The sequence below is a fragment of the Hipposideros armiger genome, unplaced genomic scaffold (assembly GCF_001890085.2).
Source record: "Hipposideros armiger isolate ML-2016 unplaced genomic scaffold, ASM189008v1 scaffold_161, whole genome shotgun sequence".
NCBI lineage: Eukaryota > Metazoa > Chordata > Mammalia > Chiroptera > Hipposideridae > Hipposideros > Hipposideros armiger.
In genome coordinates this window covers 2085296-2104287 of record NW_017731511.1, presented here as the reverse complement: position 1 = coordinate 2104287, position 18992 = coordinate 2085296, and the positions used below count along the sequence as shown (strand labels likewise).

At 38.5% G+C, this 18992-nt stretch overlaps 1 protein-coding gene across 5 annotated transcripts in view; it reads left to right on the top strand.

The window, feature by feature from the left end:
• The window catches only part of SGMS1 (sphingomyelin synthase 1), a 268383-nt gene that overhangs the window by 113149 nt on the left and 136242 nt on the right, over positions 1–18992 (top strand). For 4 of the 5 annotated variants that reach the window (XM_019651501.1, XM_019651498.1, XM_019651505.1 and 1 more), the window contains 2 exons: positions 6010–6049; positions 11632–11775. The gene's annotated coding sequence lies outside the window, so the exon portion shown is untranslated. The remainder of the gene's footprint in view (positions 1–6009; positions 6050–11631; positions 11776–18992) is intronic. The other variant, XM_019651504.1, reaches the window with a different exon arrangement.

The window sequence follows — 18992 nt, the reverse complement described above, 5'->3', positions numbered from 1 at the left end:
GATTTAATAATAATCAAAACTTGTCTCCATTAAACTGGAGTCACAGGGTATTGCTGTTGGGGCCCTTGATAATGCGGCCTGTTAGAAAATTATTTCTTAAATTTGTGGATTTCTCAGTAAAAGTACTGAGAACCTGAGACTCTTCTGGGCGGCCTGCCAAAGGTAAAATAAGAATTGAGATTTATATTTTAGGTCAGGGATAGGGTATCTGCAGATATAATTAGAATAAAAAATACTTTTTGTTTGGAAAATGCTTTTCTGTGTCCCATACACCCTAGTTCCCATTAGGATAAAGGACAAGGCGTTGGCCTCTCACAGGCTTGCTCTAGGGATTAAAATGAGGTGCATAAAATGTCTGGGAATTGCACCTGGCCCCTACTTGGGTGTGTTGAAGTTGATGTTTACCTCCATGGTATCAGGTGCTACATAGAAATGTAAATAATGGTTTACACCTATTTCTACTTGCTAAAGTGTGAGCTTCTCCAGGGAAACCAGTCTTTTTTTTTTTTTTTTAAGATTGGGGAATTGGGGGAGGGGAAAAGAATAGACAAGTTGCTGTCCTTTTGCTCTTCAGTTTATTTGTGGAGGACTCCGCTTCACTGGCCCATGTTGGTATTGTGATCATTGTGTTCTTCCCGGCTGAGGCAGATTGGTCGCCAGCCATTGGAAGGCTGCTCACGAAAGCTCACGCCCGGCTGCAGGCCGCTCATGGCAGCCCAGCTCCAGGTCGAGCTGTTGTTCACAATTTTAGCTGTAAAGGGCGCAGCGTCACTGGCCCTCATGTGGGATCCAAACCAGTGGCTCTGCTGCTCAGAGCTCGCGCTCCCAAGCCAACTCTTAACCAAGGAGCCTCTCGCCTGGCCCCAGGGAAGCCAGTCTTTATATATCCCGCTCAATAAATGTTTGTTGAACTAAGGGATAAAGTACCTTTTCTTTCCTTCAGGCTAAGGAAGGCACTAGTTCTTCTTTGTGGAAGGGGAAAGGACTGGTGGTTTGCCTTGAGTTCACACTCAGTTCTTCAGTGTTAGCTTTGTAGGAGATGGCAACTTGAAGCCAGTTGTTAACCAAAATTCAGCTGAGTGAATTTGAAGATTTAATTGGCTGTTTTTAAGCTATTCATGAATCAGGCAGCATTCTATTTAGCTACTAGAAGGGCACCCTGGTAAGTTATACAAAATGGAAGGTGCCTGCGCTCGTCGCCTGCAACTCACGGGCAGCCCAGCTCCAGGTTGAGCTGTTGTTCACCATCCCAGCTGCAGAGGGTGCAGCGTCACTGGCCCTCATATGTGGGATCCGAACTGGGGCCTGCTGCTCAGAGCTGGGTCCCAACCAACCAACTCCCAACCAATGCGCCACTCGGCTGGCCCAAATGGAAGGTTTTTTATGAGCAGAAATCAGGTGGGATTAGGAAATTGAAAGCGTGGATTATTTCAGACAAGGATGCATTCCCTCAGGGGAAGGCAAGGGGTCTTATCAAGCAGATTATCTCACTAGTGTTGATCAGGAAATCCCCGAGTGATTGGTTTAGAATTCCAGTCCTGGGGCAGGTTGAAACTGCAGTTAGGTTAGTAAGCTTTGGTTTGGTGATGGGGCTTTAGTAAAAGTGACTCCATTTAGGCCTGTTTCTTTTTTTAAATATACCTTAAACTAGACATGATGCCTGGGGCTTTTCCACTGTAGTTGCATCCCTCCATCCTGAGAGATTGTAAAGGCTTTTCTCCAAGCAGAGGAAAGCAGAGGCTCAGTTAAACTGTGTTTATTTGAGACTTAGACATGAGAGGAAAAAAGCACTAACTTTGTACTGTGGATATTTTAGTCTCTTAAACCAAGATTTAATTTTCATAACATGCTGTTTATGAAGGAGAAAGTTTTCAGTCATTTTTACTGTTCTGATATAGTACAATTTTAATAGAAAAATATAATAAAAATAGAAAAATATAATTAAATTGATCTTATGCTGTTACTGGTCTCTCTCTATTATTCATGTCTAGTTATACACTGTCCTCCACCTGAGAAGAAACAACTGAATTAGCGTTATAGAATTTGGGGGCAGAGCTGCCAAAAATAAAGCATGTCTGCTGCAATTTCTGTGTCACGTTTATGTGGTAGACAATGGCAGTTGATTTTGGCTTTGTCTCCCAGTGGTGTTTTCTGGACTGCCACTCCCTGTCAATCAATCAGGTTGGCACTCAAGATGAAACCACTGCCCTCCATGGTCTGGGAGGAGGTAATACACTTTGAAAGGACTGACCATACAAATCCAAACTGTCTTGGTGTAGAATTAACCCCTGGTCATTCGCAGAATGCAAAAGCATTTACGAGACTCTGCAAGAGTAAGAAAAGATTTATTGAAAGTCAAAGAGAGAGACAGTTCTGGCAAAGGGAAGTGTTGCCAGGACAGAGTCCGATAGGGACAGCTGTGGAAGATCTTGAAAGTTACTGGCAAAGGGACTTTTGCCAGGACAGAGCAGAACAGCTGCGCCCATGAGGAGTGCTGGGTTTTTATCTTTTTCCATGCAGGAGATGTAGGGTCCTTGTCAGCTTGCAGGGAGGCTGCTGTCACAATTGTCTTTTCCTGGGAGCTATCCTGTTCCCATCTATGATGGGTGTTTGTTAGTGTTCAGGGGGTTGCCCTTGTGTTTGGGAACTGTTCTGTTCCCACCTGTGGTGGATGTAAGGTGCTTGTCAGCCTGCAGGTGCAGTGCTGGCTAGGGGAGTCAGAACCAAGTGGTTATGTTTAAGCTCGCCCCTGCCAGTTGATAAGCTCACTCCTATTAACTCTGCCTGTCCCATCCTGCCAGCTCACGAACCCACTCCCGTGAACTCTTCACTTGTCTCAGCACAAACGTGTAAATGGGAGTTTGCCATGCCTTGCAGGACTGCGTGAGCCTGTCTTTTCCTCCCTCAGCCTCAGTCTTTTCCTCCCTCAGCCTTGCTTCTTATGCTCATTCCTTTGGACTCTTTGAACCTTTCTCCTACTCTAGTGTGGTTTTTCTTGAGAGGAAGCCACTAGTAGTAAAAACATAGGAGTTTGAGTATTGCTATACCAGAATTATTGTGAATAAGGGAAGGGTACCTTATTCTTTCCTTCTCTCCCAATATTCTTCTGAATGTTGTTGGGTTAATGTCTACACAGGTTTTTGCCTTAGTATACCCAGTCTTAACTAAAAGTTTAGAGCCATAGTCTAAACTTAGTCATAGTGTAATTTGGATAATTTTTCCCCCTAGATGCTATATTGTGCAAGGTGAGCATAGCTAATTGGCTTACTCACCAGTCCCAGAAAGAGCTTCTCATGTTGTGTCTTCACAGCATGTGTCTGCTGTAAAATCAAGCCTGCAGCTTTTACTATGCATTTCCTGTGCTAGGTCCCATATAAAGACATCACTAGAGAGCTCTCGGGGACCTTAGCAGTTTCCTAACCTATAAAAAGAGTCCATCCAGACCTATTTTGGTTCCCTGACCTCAAACCACTCACTAACAAGACACTTATCCTTTACTGAGGACACAACAAAAGCAATTTGAACCAGAAAACCATGAAAGAATCATTAAGTGCTTTGGAATTGAAAAGCAGAATTGGTTGCTTTCATCATTAAGCCAGAACGGTCTTGTGTCGTTGGTATTCAACACACTTGATTTGGAACCCTTTCCTACTTCTCTCGGTACAATCTTGGACAAGTTTCTAACCTTGGACAATTTGCAGCCTTGGACAAATCACATAACCTCCCTGGGCCCAATGTCTACATTTGATAAGTTGGGGATCCTAACCCCATCTCCCTTGCCTGGTTTTTGTAGGATTTAAATGTAATGGATTTCATGATGTCTGACAATTATATTGGGTTGTCGGAAAAGTCAAATGACACATTTTTGCAACAAAAACCAGAAAAAATACGTCACGTCTTTTCTGACAACCCAATAGTTATGTGTCATTGACCTATTGCTTTGTATTTATCAATCAGGATGCAGGAAGGCCTTTTTAACCACATGCCTGTTAGTAGATATATCACCTATAGTCTTATGTCAGTTTATTTAGATATTTTATTTCCTCTCCCTCTCATGTAGTAGAATAGAAAGTTCCCGTTTTGAACTGTGTTCCCATTTTGGCCCCTGGTTTTTGAAAGTACTTACGATGGAATTAAATATTCATGCACGTTGACATGTCATTGGAAGGTGGCATTATCATAGGTTCCTCAATGATTTTCTGTTTAATTTGTCTCTCTGCATCTGTGACTTTCTCTGAGGATCGTCATGTTCTTTTGATTTTCCCCCCTTGCAATGGGAGAGCACACACAGTGATAAAAGAAGTTAGTATGTCGGAAAGTCAGACCTCGGGAAGTGGGAGGATTTCTTTTGAAACTTCTTTGAGGCACAGAAAGATAAGTGGGCCGATGTTCATTTTTTTGGTTATTCTGAAGACTTTGTAGACCCTGAATTACTTGGTTCTTTTCTTTTAAATGATTCATTGACAAGGACAATACAAAATATTCTGAATCTAATTACAGTGGCCTCTTTTCCGTGGACATTTTCCGTTTTGTTTTTGGTATCTCTAGACCTGCGGAGAAACTGTAAAAAGGAAGAGTGTTACTTCCTCTATTAGCTGTTTAATGTGGGCCCCATATTCAGCTGCTTTAACACTCAATATCCTTAGTCTATAGGCTTCATAGCAGTTGGAAAATCACATGAGATGATGTATCAGTAACTTAGTCTAGCTTTCAGCACACAGTAGTTTGGTATTATCTTTATTTTATAGGGGTTTTTGTACCTACAGAAAGTAGGTGCACTCTCCCTCCCCCTTCCCCTCCCCCCCATTTCCTCCTGCTTCCTCTTCCCCTGTCTCACCCTCAGCAGTACATTCATCCTGGACAATAGGAAGGCCCTTTGCCTTCTATTTATATCATAAAACAGCTTCTCTGTCCTACAGTCTCTGGAGAACTTGAAGGTCGACCTCAAACAAACGTCCATCCAACCACCCAGACACCTTCCTCAGAGACGTCAACATCATTCTGAAATAATATCCTCTTGTAGCCAATGACTACTTGCTTCTCTTCCTAAAGCATTTTATTTTGGTCCAGATATAGGGATTCTTAGACTCTCAGGCAGATCCCTCAGGTTCCCTCCTTACTGGTGAGTTGAAAACATAAGAGCAGGAATTTAAAGCTCAGGAAGAGAAAGAAACAAGCCCTCTGTCAGGGTTACACTACAATTACTCCTGTTCCTGGTGGTGCTGGTATAAACACACCTACTGTACTGCCAACCTTAAACAACAGTTCAGCACACACAATTACAGGAGCAGGCTGTACCATCTAGGTGCGTGTAAATGCACTCTCTGATATTCACACAATGATCATTTCTCAGAACATACCCGGCGTTAGGCAGCGCATGACTGTGTCGTCATGTTTTCGAAGGATCATGGTTCATTTTTAGTTGATAATGTCTTTCATGTAATTAAAAGGCGAAGCATTTTTAAGCCTTTCAGGTGATGTGGGTTGAAGCCTATCAGCTCTTTGATCATACACATGTATATGTGGTCGGTCATTGTTCCACTTGCTATTGATCGGGTTCTGGTAAAACTGAAAATTGAAACATATTGTTACCTCTTTCACTTTGCAGTTGTAATTCTATGGTTTGAAAAAATGCTTTCTTGCATCGTTATCTTTCTCTGTATTGTTAATTAGCAGTTATTTGCCTAAATGCAGGAGAAATACTTTATAAAAGTGTATGATTTTAAAACTCAATGTTATATACCATTAGATGTACGTGGTGTGCAATTTTTTGTTAACATTGGGTGCACATGCTTGCTTCTGCTTGGCTTTGCCTAGTAAAGCTTATTCTGAATACCATGACAGACAGAAATTATCTGGGAAGTGGGAAAGAACATTTTTTTTGCTGTGGATAGAGAACAAGAAGTGAAAAATAATTACTTTGGATTTAGGTTTGTTTTTTTTTTTTCTTCTTATAAGCAGCTCATTACCTAAAGAATGCATTTTAATTTATTTATTCTTTTCTCCTAGATTGGAAAAAAAACTGATGAAGAAAAATAACATGAGTCAGGTAAATGTATTTTTAATTTCTTTATGTACCTTTTATGCTTGATTTATAGTCTTGTGTTTTTTCACTGAGAAGAGCTAAACTATCAATTTTTGTGACCAACTTGAATATATAAAGAATGTTTTGAGAATATAGATGTAATAATCAAACACATATTTATACCATGCAATTAATTTAGTTATGTATGTGTATTTAATAATCACATGTTTATATAAAACAATATTATAACTAATGCCTTTCTCTTACTTCAGACTAATTTTCTTCCACCTCTTTATATACATATTTGATCTCAGTTTCTTCATTATTCAAGTCACATTTTTGAAGCATCCAATATAATTTTCCACAGCATGCTATCATTTTAGTTGTTTGTGATACAGCACTTTTGGAATTCATATATGGTACTATAATTGGAAATTTTATTCCAGTTGGTCCAAAAGTGACCATTTGCATAATGTTAGAATAGTTGTTATTACATTATTTCTGTGCAGATGAACATTGGAGATTTCCACTGTGTAACAATTGTAGATTTGTTTTGTTAAATATTTCCTTGCTTCCTTCCTTCTTTCCTTCCTTCCTTCCTTCCTTCCTTCCTTCCTTCCTTCCTTCCTTCCTTCCTTCCTTCCTTCCTTCCTTCTTTCCTTCCCTCTATTTATTCATTTATTTTATTTATTTTGAGGTCATTGCATGCACACTGTTTAAAATCCAAATATTTTAATTAGTAGCCATTTCCTGTTTGTTTTATACTTTCATTATGCCTTTGTCCAAAGGTAGCCCTTTTCAACTCTTATATTTTCTGGTGTTCACCTACCAATTTCTGAAAAACAGTGTAACCTTGAAGTGCCATTTATTGATTTCTGTTTAAATATTAGGCTGATACGTTGATTCCCTGCTGAGGATTTGCCTCTCATATACAACCCTTTACTCTCAGTATACATACTCTTACTGTCTCTCCATTCTCTGGATGCAGTCATGTTACAGTTTGTGGTTAAATAAATATTCAATGTTTACTTTATTAAGACTGTATTTTGTTTGTGGCTGAATTTTTGTGATACTTACGTTGAAATGTCTCAGGCCATTCTGCTTTCCAGTTGGTTGTGTATGAGCTGTTTTATTTCTCTGGAATATGTTTGATTCCTTTCTTTATCCGTAGAATTCTAAAATTTCATATTGGGACTTAGGTCTTATGGTATTTTGATGTTCACAGTCCTTTCAATTCAGAAAGTCATGTCCTTCAACTTGGGAAATTTTCTTGTATTATTTCTTTGATAATTTCCTTTCCATCCTTTTCTTTGTTTTCTGCAAGCCTGTCAGTTGGATATTTGAACCTACTGGTTTAATTCTCTAATTTTCATGTGACTTTTTCTTAGCTATTTCTCATCTCTTTGTGTTTTTGTTCTACTGTCTAAGAGGTTTTCTTAGTATTTATTGAACTTTTAATTTCTGCTAGCAATCTGTAATTTCAAATTTAATTTTTAAATTGGTCTCTGAATATTTCCTTTTTAAAAATAGGATCTGTTCTCATATCATGGATGCAATATTTTCTCTTTTTCTTTGAGAATATGAGTTGAATTATTTTGCTGTTTTCTTGTGCCCTTTGCACTTTTCCTTTTCCTCTGTGTTCCCTCTTCTTAGTAGCTTGTTTTGGTCCCTGATTTTAGTGATAGAGGCTTTTCTCAAATGAATGGTGAGGCTTTAGTTTTCTGTTCATATTAAGGAGTGAGACAATAAAAAGTGGAGTGGAAATTTGTTGGAGTGGGCTTCACTATAGAGTTTTTGGGCAGGCGCCTGGCCATTTGAATTAGTAACTCATAGGTCTTTTTCCCTTGAAGAATAAAGGAAAAACCTGCCTGTGAGGATTTTGGGCAGCCATGTGGGAGAAAGGAGGCAGAGGTCTCACCATCCAAGGCTGTAAATGCTGAGATCTTAATGCCTCTCTTTCAGCCATATCTGATCTCTGAGTGAAGTCTTGCTGTATCATTTTCTCCAGAGTAAACTGCCTCCTGTTATGGGAGTAGGGATGGCTTGTCTTGCTCTATCAGGTGGGGAGAAGATCTTGGGTTCTAAGTGTCCCCCCCACCCCCTTTTGTTTTTCTTAAAACAATACAAATTTATTATCCTGCTGATCTGTAGGTCAGAAGCCTGACACAGGTCTCACTGGACTAAAATCAAGGTGTCCACAGGGCTGTGTTCCTTTCTAGAGGCTCCAGAGGAGAAATTCTTCCCTCGCCTTCCCCAGCTTCTAGAGGCTGGCTATATTGTTGGGCTCTCCGTCTCCTTCCCCCCTTTTAAAGGAACAGTAGCAGGTCAAATACATCTCATTTTGCATTATTCTGACCTCATCTTCTGCCTCCCTCTTTCACTTTTAAGGACCCCTGTGATTACATTGGACCCACCTAGATAATCCAGAATAATCTCCTTATTTATTTATTTTTTTTTGTGGTACAAAATACCCAGTTTAAAAGTTACCATCTTAACCATTTTAAGTGTACAGTACAGTAGTGGTGACTATATTTACATTGTTATGCAACAGATTTCTAAACTTTTTCTAGAACTTGCAAAACCGAAACTCTGTACCTATTGAACAACTCTTTTTCCCCCTGGCCTCTGACTCTGGCAACCACCAATCTACTTTTCTGTTTCTAAGTCTGACTACTTCACTTACCTCATATAAATGGAATCTTATAGTATTTCTTTTTTCGTGACTGGCTTATTTTACTTAGTATAATGTCTTCAATGTTCATCCATGTTGTCGCTTATGGCAGGATTTCCTTCCTTTTAAAGACTCATATTCCATTGTATGTATACACAACATATTTTCATTATCCATTCATTTACTGATGGACATTTAGGTTGCTTCCAGCTCCTGGCTATTGTGAATAATGCTGCGGTGAACATAGGTGTGCAAATATCTCTTTGAAATCCTGTTTTCAATTTTTGGGGGTATATACCCAGAAGTGGAATTGCTAGATCCTAGGGTAGTTCTATTTTTAGTTTTTTGAGGAACCTCCATATACTGTTTTCCATAGTGGCTGCACCATTTTTACATTTCCACCAATTGTGCACAGGGCTTCCTTCACATCCTCGCTAATACTTGTTATTTTCTGTTTGTTTGGTTTTTTTTGATAGTGGTCATCTTCACAGGTGTGAGGTGATATATCATTTCGATTTGATTTTCATTTCCCTGATGATTAGTGATGTTCAGCATCCTTTCATATGCTTTTTGACCATCTGTATATCTTCTGTGGAGAAATAGCTATTCAAGTTCTTTGCCCAGTTTTTATTTGGGTTATTTGTTTTTTGTGTTGGGGTGTAGGGATTCTTTATATATTTTGGATATTAACCCCTTATTTTATATATAATTTGCACATATTTTCTCCCATTTTTTAGGTTGCCTTTTCACTCTCATTATTTCCTTTGCTGCACTGAAGTTTTTAAAATGTGATGTAGTCCCATTTGTCTATGTTTGCTTTTGTTGCCTGAGCTTTTGGTGTCATATCCAAGAAATGATTGCCAAATCTAGCATCATGAAGCTTTGCCTCTATGTTTTTTTGTTATTTTTTTTCTAGAAATTTTATAAATTTTAGGTCTTATGTTTAGGTCTTCAATCCATTTTCACAGAGTTAACATTTTGTATACTCGTATGGTGTGAAGTAAGGGTCTAACAGATTTTTGTACAATCCTTGAAACCAGACCCCCTCTTCTCAACTCCTCACCCTTTCCTTCTGGGGAACCAGAAACTCCATGCCCTGAGCCCTCTGGAGCAGTTGGCTGGCTTTTTGTTTGCTTCTCAGGCAGGGAGGTTCAGCAGTCATCGCTGCTTTCAGCTTCCAAAATGTCACTATTGTCTGTTGTCAGCTCTAATATACTTTTCTGCTCTCTTTGTCCTTATGGATTTGTATATTCTTGCTTCTATACTATAACTTTAATGGGGGTTTAGAAAGAAGCAGAGATAAACAACCCTATTTCATTGATCATCTATAATCCCAAAACTCCATATTGATTTTTAAAATGATATTTAAAAGCCTTTTAAAATGATATCTCATATATTTTCTATTGTTAGGTCCTACCTCCAAAAATGATTGTTCATTCTATTCCTTTGCTCCCTTTCAGTTTTTGTCACACGACCTATACATCCAAAGCTAGCATTAGTTGCAGTTACTTTCCCAAACATAATTTCATTATTCAAAATAAACTGAGATTTGTGTTTATAATATGAGCCTTAGTGTGTTCCTCAATATAAGGATCCTATTTCCTGAGATATCCTTGTTTGAGGAGGAGAAACCCCTCAATTTATTTTTAGGTGTATACACTGTGTGTTGGTATTATCAGGAGATGATTTTTTTAATGTAAATATATTTTACTCTGAAGCTTTAATTGAATATTTGTAAGCTAATGGAATGCCAAGCCAGTCCTATGTTATTTTTAGTTAGTAGTGACAGTGGCTTTCTTTGTAACTGTATTTGATTATTTACAAGTGTAGCACTATTTCTTATAGAATGGATAAACAATGATTAAATGAGGCATTGCCTGGTATGACTGGGTCCTCAGGGACTATTTAGAGTGCTTTTTTGTTGTTGTTGTTGTTCCAAGAATTGTTTCCTCACAGAGTTAAGTCTGTTAGTTGGCTCATGATATCAACTACTCAATTTGGTACATGGAAGTCCCTAGGATTTTTATTCTGGGGTCCAGGGATGGGCTGCAAAGGGTTCAAGATCCTCCTGAATTTGAGCGGTAGAATAGGCTTAGCTTTCATCAGGTAATGTGGGGCTTATGTGATCCTGAAAAGACTTGAGAACCCACTTCTATAGATTATTATAGAGAAAAAAATAGAATGATACTGATTAAATTAAATATGATAAAAATAAAACATCACCTTTCCAGGTACCATTAGATTCCACATTCTTTCACGTGTAAGTACAGATAACTATAAATGAGGGACTAAATGAACAACTAACTCTTTATTTTTGTCAGATGCAAAACATTATCTCTAGCTTCCTGGTTATGCAACACCTATTTACACATGTGTAACAATAAATAGTATCATTTATGAGCGTAATGTTTTGGTCTCAGAGAAATGGCCATCTTTTTATCAGTCAGCTTGTAAAGAGGGTGTATTAGTAGTTACCCTTTGTTTTCATATTGAAGCTGCTATACTTTGTTTGTGATTTACTGTCAGTAAAGTTATTTACTGACAGTTAAAGATAGTAGGTAACTATATGAAAGGAGAAATATCTCTATGTGATAGAGGGTTACAGTCTTTAGTTTTCAATAAGAAAAAAGGGGTAAGTTTTATGTTATGCATATTTTAGAACAACAAAAAAGCTTAAAGAAAAAGAAGGAAGTCAGGAAGGGAGGGAGGGAAGGAGAGGAGAGAAAAGTTTCGGGGTGGGAGGTGGGGAAAATCAATTGTGAATTTTTTATTTCCAATTTAATACTTTAACACTTTAATGCTTCTTATTTATACAATAGTGAGTTCTACTGAGGTATATGGTCTCTTTCAGCTTTAGTATTTTATTATTCCATGTTTGAAGTGGTTAACCTTAAATTGCTGAAGTGGTTAACCTTAAATTGCTCCTCTCTTCCAGGTACACCATTGAGTTCTTTGGGATGCACAAATTTGTCTGGTTGGGAAACTTATGAAATAGAAGACAAGACCCTGCCTCAGGAAGTGTACATGAGAATAATTGTAAAGGAACCTATCGATAAATGCAAAACAGTAGCTGTTGGAGGTATGTAATAACTTAGAGCTTGGGTTGACTCTGCTGTACTAGGTCTAGCTGAGTCATTCTCTGGGAGTGGAGGCCATTCTTAGGGCAGAATCTCACCCTTGGGTCTCAAATACACTGTAGCGGCCATTGTTCTCTACACTTGACTATGTAGTGAGATGTCACTCTTAACTATTCCTTCAGCATCTTTGACCTTGCCCCTCTAGAGTCCTTCCTATTCCCTGAAAGACAATAAAGATGACAAAGGCACCATTCCACTCTGGACACATGAAAGTAATAACCGATTTCTATCTAGAGGCATCATTGCCTTTATTTCTGGGACTGCGGCAGTCAGTGTCAAAGCTCATTGAATGTGTGTCCTTTGAGTCAACTGTTATTTATCGGTTTTACTCTTACCCTGAATGACATCAAGGCTGCATCTGATTGGGTGATGGCAGCATCAGACTGACTGGTTTCCTGTTAGTCATCAACTTTGACCCGCTTGTCTCCTTAACTGCGCTCTAAGTTACAGTGTCAACATGGTTATTGCACTCGCACCTCAAAGTACGGTGTTACATGGTTATTTTCTTTTCTTGCTTGTAGCTTTTTATTCTCATCTCCTCAACAGTGTTTATTTTCAAGGTCACGGTCACCCATTTTTTTCATATCTGGTGACCTTCAATGGATGTCTACTGGCTTTTGAGGAACTGGCTCTTTTTTTATGGCATAGCCTATGTCATGTTATATGTCATCCTGATCCTTTAAGTTTTTTTTTTCTTTTCAATCTACCAATATAGAACACTATAGACGTACCCCATGCCAAGTATTTTATGTTTCTGATTATCATACCATCATGAAAACATTAAACAAGTCCCACTTTCTAGATGAGGATACTGAGGTTCCAAGTGGTTAAATAATTGACCTACTCTTTCCCAGAGAGTAAGTGGCAGAGATGGGATTTAGCGCTAGGCCTGCCTGTTTCTTATTGTGTGTTGTGGAGACAGTATATCATGCTGTCTCCCCTTTTTGAAATATAGGGTTTGAAAAATATCCTAATGCTTGTGGATCTTTTGCTCTTTTCCACTGTTATTTGCTACTTTTTCCCATTTCATGGCATTTTATTTGGTTTATAGTTATAACATTTAATTAGCACATTAAGCTTAAATATTTTCAACAGTTATTTCATAATTTTACTGAGAGTATATTATTGGTATGAGATGTTATTAAAGTATCCTCTCTTTCTAACATAGGCTCTGATGCCTTTATTGATACATTCTGAGTCGATCGTGAGGCCAGTATAAGAGGTAGAAGGAGTAGACTTTTATATTCCTGATACAATCTGATTGTGTCTGTGACAGCATTTGTACCGTTACCCAGATCCTTTTCCTATAGAGTTGTTAGTGAAGGTAACATAGCAGAGGAATCATGAGATTTTGCTAGAAATCTCCTTATGTAGTTTACAATATTTTTTCAGAGCCTGAATCCTTTAAAATGTAGAACATCTATTCAAGTGCTTAGTGTTGGCTCAGGGATGACTTCAGTGTTGTATATAGCTGGTAAGTTGCCCTGAAAGATGAGTTTTAAATTTAAGTGAGTTGAAGAATAAATGGTATTCACTTTTGTCTTTCAATAGTGGGCTACATGATTTGAAAATCTATATATTTAGGCTTCTAAAATATTTTTATTAAATTAGCAGATGCTGTATATACTGATAAATATTTTAAATCTGCACTAAAATCCTGGGAGGTAGGTGTGGTCAACCTTCTTTGAAAGATGAATAAACTGAAGCTTATGGCATAATGAAACCTTGTCCAAGCTCATGCAGTTAGAGAATGGTGGAGTCAGAACTTGAACCTAGATTTATTTGATTTCACAGACTGTGCTTCTACAATTACACTGTCTCACTGATTACATGCAGTGGTGACACTTAAATTGCAGACATGTCCAAGAATTTTCTTATGCTTTGCATTAATACAAAGGCAGTCTTAAAACAAATAATTAAATAAGCCTCATCCTCACAGAAGTGAATTCATCTAGATAGGCCTGGTCTGGTCACTGAGGAGGTTGCATCCAAATAATGACAATCGTGGTTTATGATGGACTGAGCCATTCTTGAGAAATTGGGGGTGTGTGTCTTACTCTGGTCACATGTCATATCCCATACTGCTCTTACTAGCCTGCCAAGAGTAATTAGTCTTGACCCACCTTATCAGTTGCATGAGCAGCTGTCCTTCCAAAGCATTTGGGACTGGAGTTTGGCCAAACAGTCACACAGTTAAGCAGCTCTAGCATTTATATATGAATCTCAAAATTTGCAAAATACACAAACCTCAAAATTCCAGATATACTGTATCAATTTTACTGTAAGTAAAATTTCTTTTTGTTTTTGAATATGTTATTATTATTATTATTATTATTATTATTATTATTATTAATTTTGCTGAGCTAAATAGAAAATTTGGTAAGCATTAAAAACAAAATATAAACCACCACTCAGAGGTAGCCATTGATAATATTTTGGTGTGGATTCTTCCAGTTTTTATTCCTAGGAACATGTATACCTCTTAAAAAGTACAAAATTAGATTTATAATGTTCTAGATCCATTTTTACTTAGCATAACTTCAGCATTTTCTCTGCATTTTTAAATATTCTTTTGCAACCTGCTAAAAACTGGCTACAAAGTATTCCATGTGGGTAATAGCAAAAGCTATTTCATCCTATTATTAGGTAGCACTAATCTTCATTTAGTTCAGTTAGTGCCTCTTCAAATTAGGCCACAGTGATAGGATAGGAGTATTAAAATAAACAAGAACTCTGCAGTTGCCACCAGTTTTCACATCTCTTGTAAAATAAATAATGATGGTTAAGAATATGATGAGAAAACCCGACCACTTTCTCTGTCACATTGTACAATGAATCTGACTTGTGAATTTCACAGTACTAATGTTGTACATGAGGGGGGCACTAGAAGTTCTCTTCTGACCTGGAAATTTTAAAACCTCCTTTTCCTTTCGTTGAAATGACTCATCTATGACAAGTAACCAGTTTTTCCATAGTCAGATGAAACTTCTCAAATCCTTTATTTTAGGTATTTTGGCTGTGCTACTTGTTTAACATACTTAATGCTTTCAATTCAAGTCAATTAGCATTTTTTCCCTTTTTGTTTGGTTAAATATTTCACATGGGCTAGAAACTCTGGGTGAGGCAACTGAACTGCCCCGGGGAAACCGTGGGCCTCATGAGTGATGCTGCTTTTGCAGTCTGTTGGACAGGCAGTCACAATGCAGTACCAATATGGTTTCTCCTGAACTAAAGAACTCTGTGCCTCTAGGGATTAGAGCTCTCAAACAGAGAAGGTGATTACAACTGAGATGGGTGAACATTTAATAGAAGCACTCTACTCGGAACAGGCTGATAGGAAGCCAGGACTGTAATGTCTTGTTCCTTAATTCTTTTCTTATAGACAATCATTATTAAATTAAATTATAATCATTATCATTATTGTCATCGTCACCAGGCCACTGTTTTTCAGACATGGTTCCTTAACTGCCCTTGGGATTCCAGTGTGCCACAGGGGTGGGTGAGCGGTGAGTGATGAGGACTAGGCCTTTGGCCACCTGACGGTCCCATCCACTAACAGCTCTGCTCTTATATGTTTTATGTATTGAATTTCCACAAAGTTTTCTATAAACAATGGACTCAGCTGCCTAAGGCAGTAAAGACTGGGAACCCATGGGAGGATGAAAAAGAAAATAGATGTTCATATAGTGTTACTTCAAGTTTCCATTATGTCTGTAATTCTCCTGCAGGGACACAGTCCTTCTTGGGTGTTGGTGCCCACCATAGATGCCCTCTGGTTGGAATTCCCACAGACAGATCTGCTCCTAGCACAGTGTTTTCCATAGAAGTGCCTCAGAAGCTCTAAGGTTAGCAGAGATGGCATGATAACCTCACAAGCACTGGTGGTAGAAAGCAACCTTTTAGTGATGGGTCAGCAGGTGGTGGTACACATAACCCATTATGGCCTGAGGAGACGTGTTCTAGTGTTCTAGTTCATGTGGATCATAGGAGGATGCTCTTGCTATTAGAGTGATGTAGTGCATGAAATTGAGCCTGACAGTCTGTGAAATCTTCATTATTTCTAGACTCTTCTAAAACATTTTGGTGGGCTCTCTTAAATTGAAGATTGATATTGATGAATCACAGAACTGATCATTCTTGAATCTGGTGTTTGTGCCACCGCTCAGTTGAATAAAGAATTTCCCTAAAGACATATTTGTAACCAGGGAAGACTAAGAAACCAATTAAGGCAGCGGTTCTCAACCCCTTTGGGGGTCGAACGACCCTTTCACAGGGGTTGCCGGGTACTCGTATGTGGGCGTATCTGCATGTGGGCGTATCTGCATGTGGGCCTGGAGACGGATAGAGGAGTGGTGTCTTGGTTCCTAAGACCATCGAAAATATGTGTTTTCCGATGGTCTTAGGCGACCCCTGTGAAAGGTTGAGAACCGCTGGGTTAAGGTGTTTACAGTGGCTAACTTATAGTTGGAACTCAGAATCCTTAGTCAACAATGAAAAATATTAACTTTTTATTTACAGGAAAGTTGATGCAGGAGTATGCATTCATGAAGCCCTTAACATGAATATATATTTAGTTATTCAAAGAATAAGATTAGTCTCGAGGTGAAAACTGGAGAGAAAGTTCTTGCGATCTCTAGCAGGAGAAGGGTAAATATGCCCAATCTGCAAATGAAACAGGACAAATGGTCTGAGCTGTGAGCATTCTGGCTGCCACAGCTCCTGACCCCCTTCCTGCCACAGCACAAGGGTACACTTTCTGGGCACTGTACAACCCACAATGTGTGAGTGAATAGTACCCCTGGAAGTGTGCAGTGCTGCAGCCCTGGGCATATTTATCCATTCATTCATGCATGTATCCATCTGATGGCTACTGGCATCTCTACTTTGTGCCCTGCACTGTTCTAAATATTAGACTACAATAGTGAGCGGTGCAAACAAGATCCCTTCTCTCATGGAACTTAACAGTACAGTCGGGAAGAGTGGTCCAGGGAGATAAATGACAAAGAGGCAGAAAAACAAGAATATTTCAGACATGGAAAAGTGCAATGAAGATAATAAAATAGGATGACAGAGTGTCTTGAGGCAGGAAAGACTTAGATTGGATCTAAAATGCACAACCTGTGTATTGTTGGCTATTTACTTGTTGTGCTACCTGTATGTTTATATTTACCAATTTTCTTAAATAACTCTGAAAAGATGAGATTCCTTTGTCAAAATTGTATATTCTGTAGGAACTAAGGAATTAAGATGTTTCTTGAGGTGCCAGCCTTCAGTGGTGGAAACTGAGATAACTTTTTTTTTAAAGTAGTTAGTAAAAATTGAATTTACAAGTAATAATTAACTGCTAGCCCATACCACATGAAAAGAAATTTCAAATCTATTCCAGGGAAAAGTGATATATACTGCTCATAAGGATTGACGATAGAGAAATTGGAAGTTCAAGGTGACCGGTGTTGGTTTTGGTGCTTCCTACTTCCCAGCTTTCCCACTTTTACTTTAAAATGCACAGGTGCATGAAAAAGAAAATGGTGCATCTTCTTCTTCTACTTTTCACTGGGAGTTATTTTCACTGGGAGAGTAGTTTAAAGTATCTAGCATGTCATTCCGCACAAATCAATATTTTTGTTTTTGTCCCTTTGTTTTTTAGTAGGTGCTTCTGATTGATAAGGTGGGAAGACATTTAGGGGAGAGCTAAAAACATTATTAAAAACTTAGATATGGGCAGCCGGGTGGCTCAGTTGATTAGAGCATGTGCTCTGAACAACAAGGTTGCCAGTTCAGTTCCCGCATGGGCCAGTACTGTGCCCTCCACAACTAGATTGAAGACAAGAACTTGAGCTGAGCTGCCGCTGAGTGGCCAGGTGGCTCAGTTGGTTAGAGTGCATGCTCTGAACAACAAGGTTGCCAGTTCGATTCCCGCATGGGATGGTGGGCTGCGTGTGTCGCCCCCCTTCGCTCCCCCCGCACCACCACCAACTAGATTGAAAATGGCGACTGGACTTGGAGCTGAGTTGTGCCCTCCACAACTAGATTGAAGGACAATGACTTGACTTGGAGCTGATAGGTCCTGGAAAAAACACACTGTTATCCAATAAAAATTGAAAAACGAAACAAAAGAAAAACTTAGGAACAAGCTCAGCCCCCTTTATAATTTGACTATTTGTCATACACAGTTGGATTAGGTCAGGAATGAGATGAAGAATGATTGCTTGCAATATGCTTTCTGAGTTGGCAGAGACCCTGATGCCTTTGAGACATTACTTACTGAAATGAGATTGATTTTTGTTCATCGATTTGATTAATTCATTGCCTAATGTTTTACTCTATCGTATAATTTTATCCTTCAAAGTCAGATTTGATTTCTTAATAACTCCCCCATTATGAGGGGGTTATTTGTTATATTTTTTGTTATGTGACATTGCTATGGGTCCATATGATAATGTCCTGAGAGATTCTGATGTACTTTGGTCCTTTTATTCAGTGTTGTTTAATTTCATTCTGAGTTAGTGGAATATTATTTGTAAGTGAAAATGGTTGCAATTAGTAGGATATACCAGTGATGCAAAAAAGAAATCAGTCTTAGAAGAAATTCTTAAGGTTATAGTTTAAATGTAGAATGTGCAGATCTGCGGACTCAGTTTTATGATTTGAAAATTCAGCTGGCTTTGTACTTGTTGAGCACTGAATAGAGGTATGTAAAGCAAGAAGCATTGCTATCTGATAGAAATACATAACACGTACACATGCCACTCGTTAACCTAAATGAATCACATACGGTTGTAAACTTTTTCACTTTTTGAGAATCCCATGTTAGATTGATTTTGCAGAGAAGGGTTTGCATCCGGGTTACTGGCCCGTCCCTCAGTCTGCATTGCCATATTACAACACAGTTTCCAAAAATGTATTTGGCATGACTGAAACTAATGAGTAATTTCTTAAAACATATATTATGGCACTAAGCAAATATTAAATGGAATAAATGTTGATTTAAATCAGTAGAAAACTCAAGTTATGATGATCAGAGTAGGGATCATGATTACCTGGCACAATTACATATTTTGAGATTATGAAAATTGGTAGTGTGTTTTACACCTTTGCCATGAAAGGAACCGGAAACATAACAATGTAAGCATGCCAGCTGGATGAATAGCATGATATG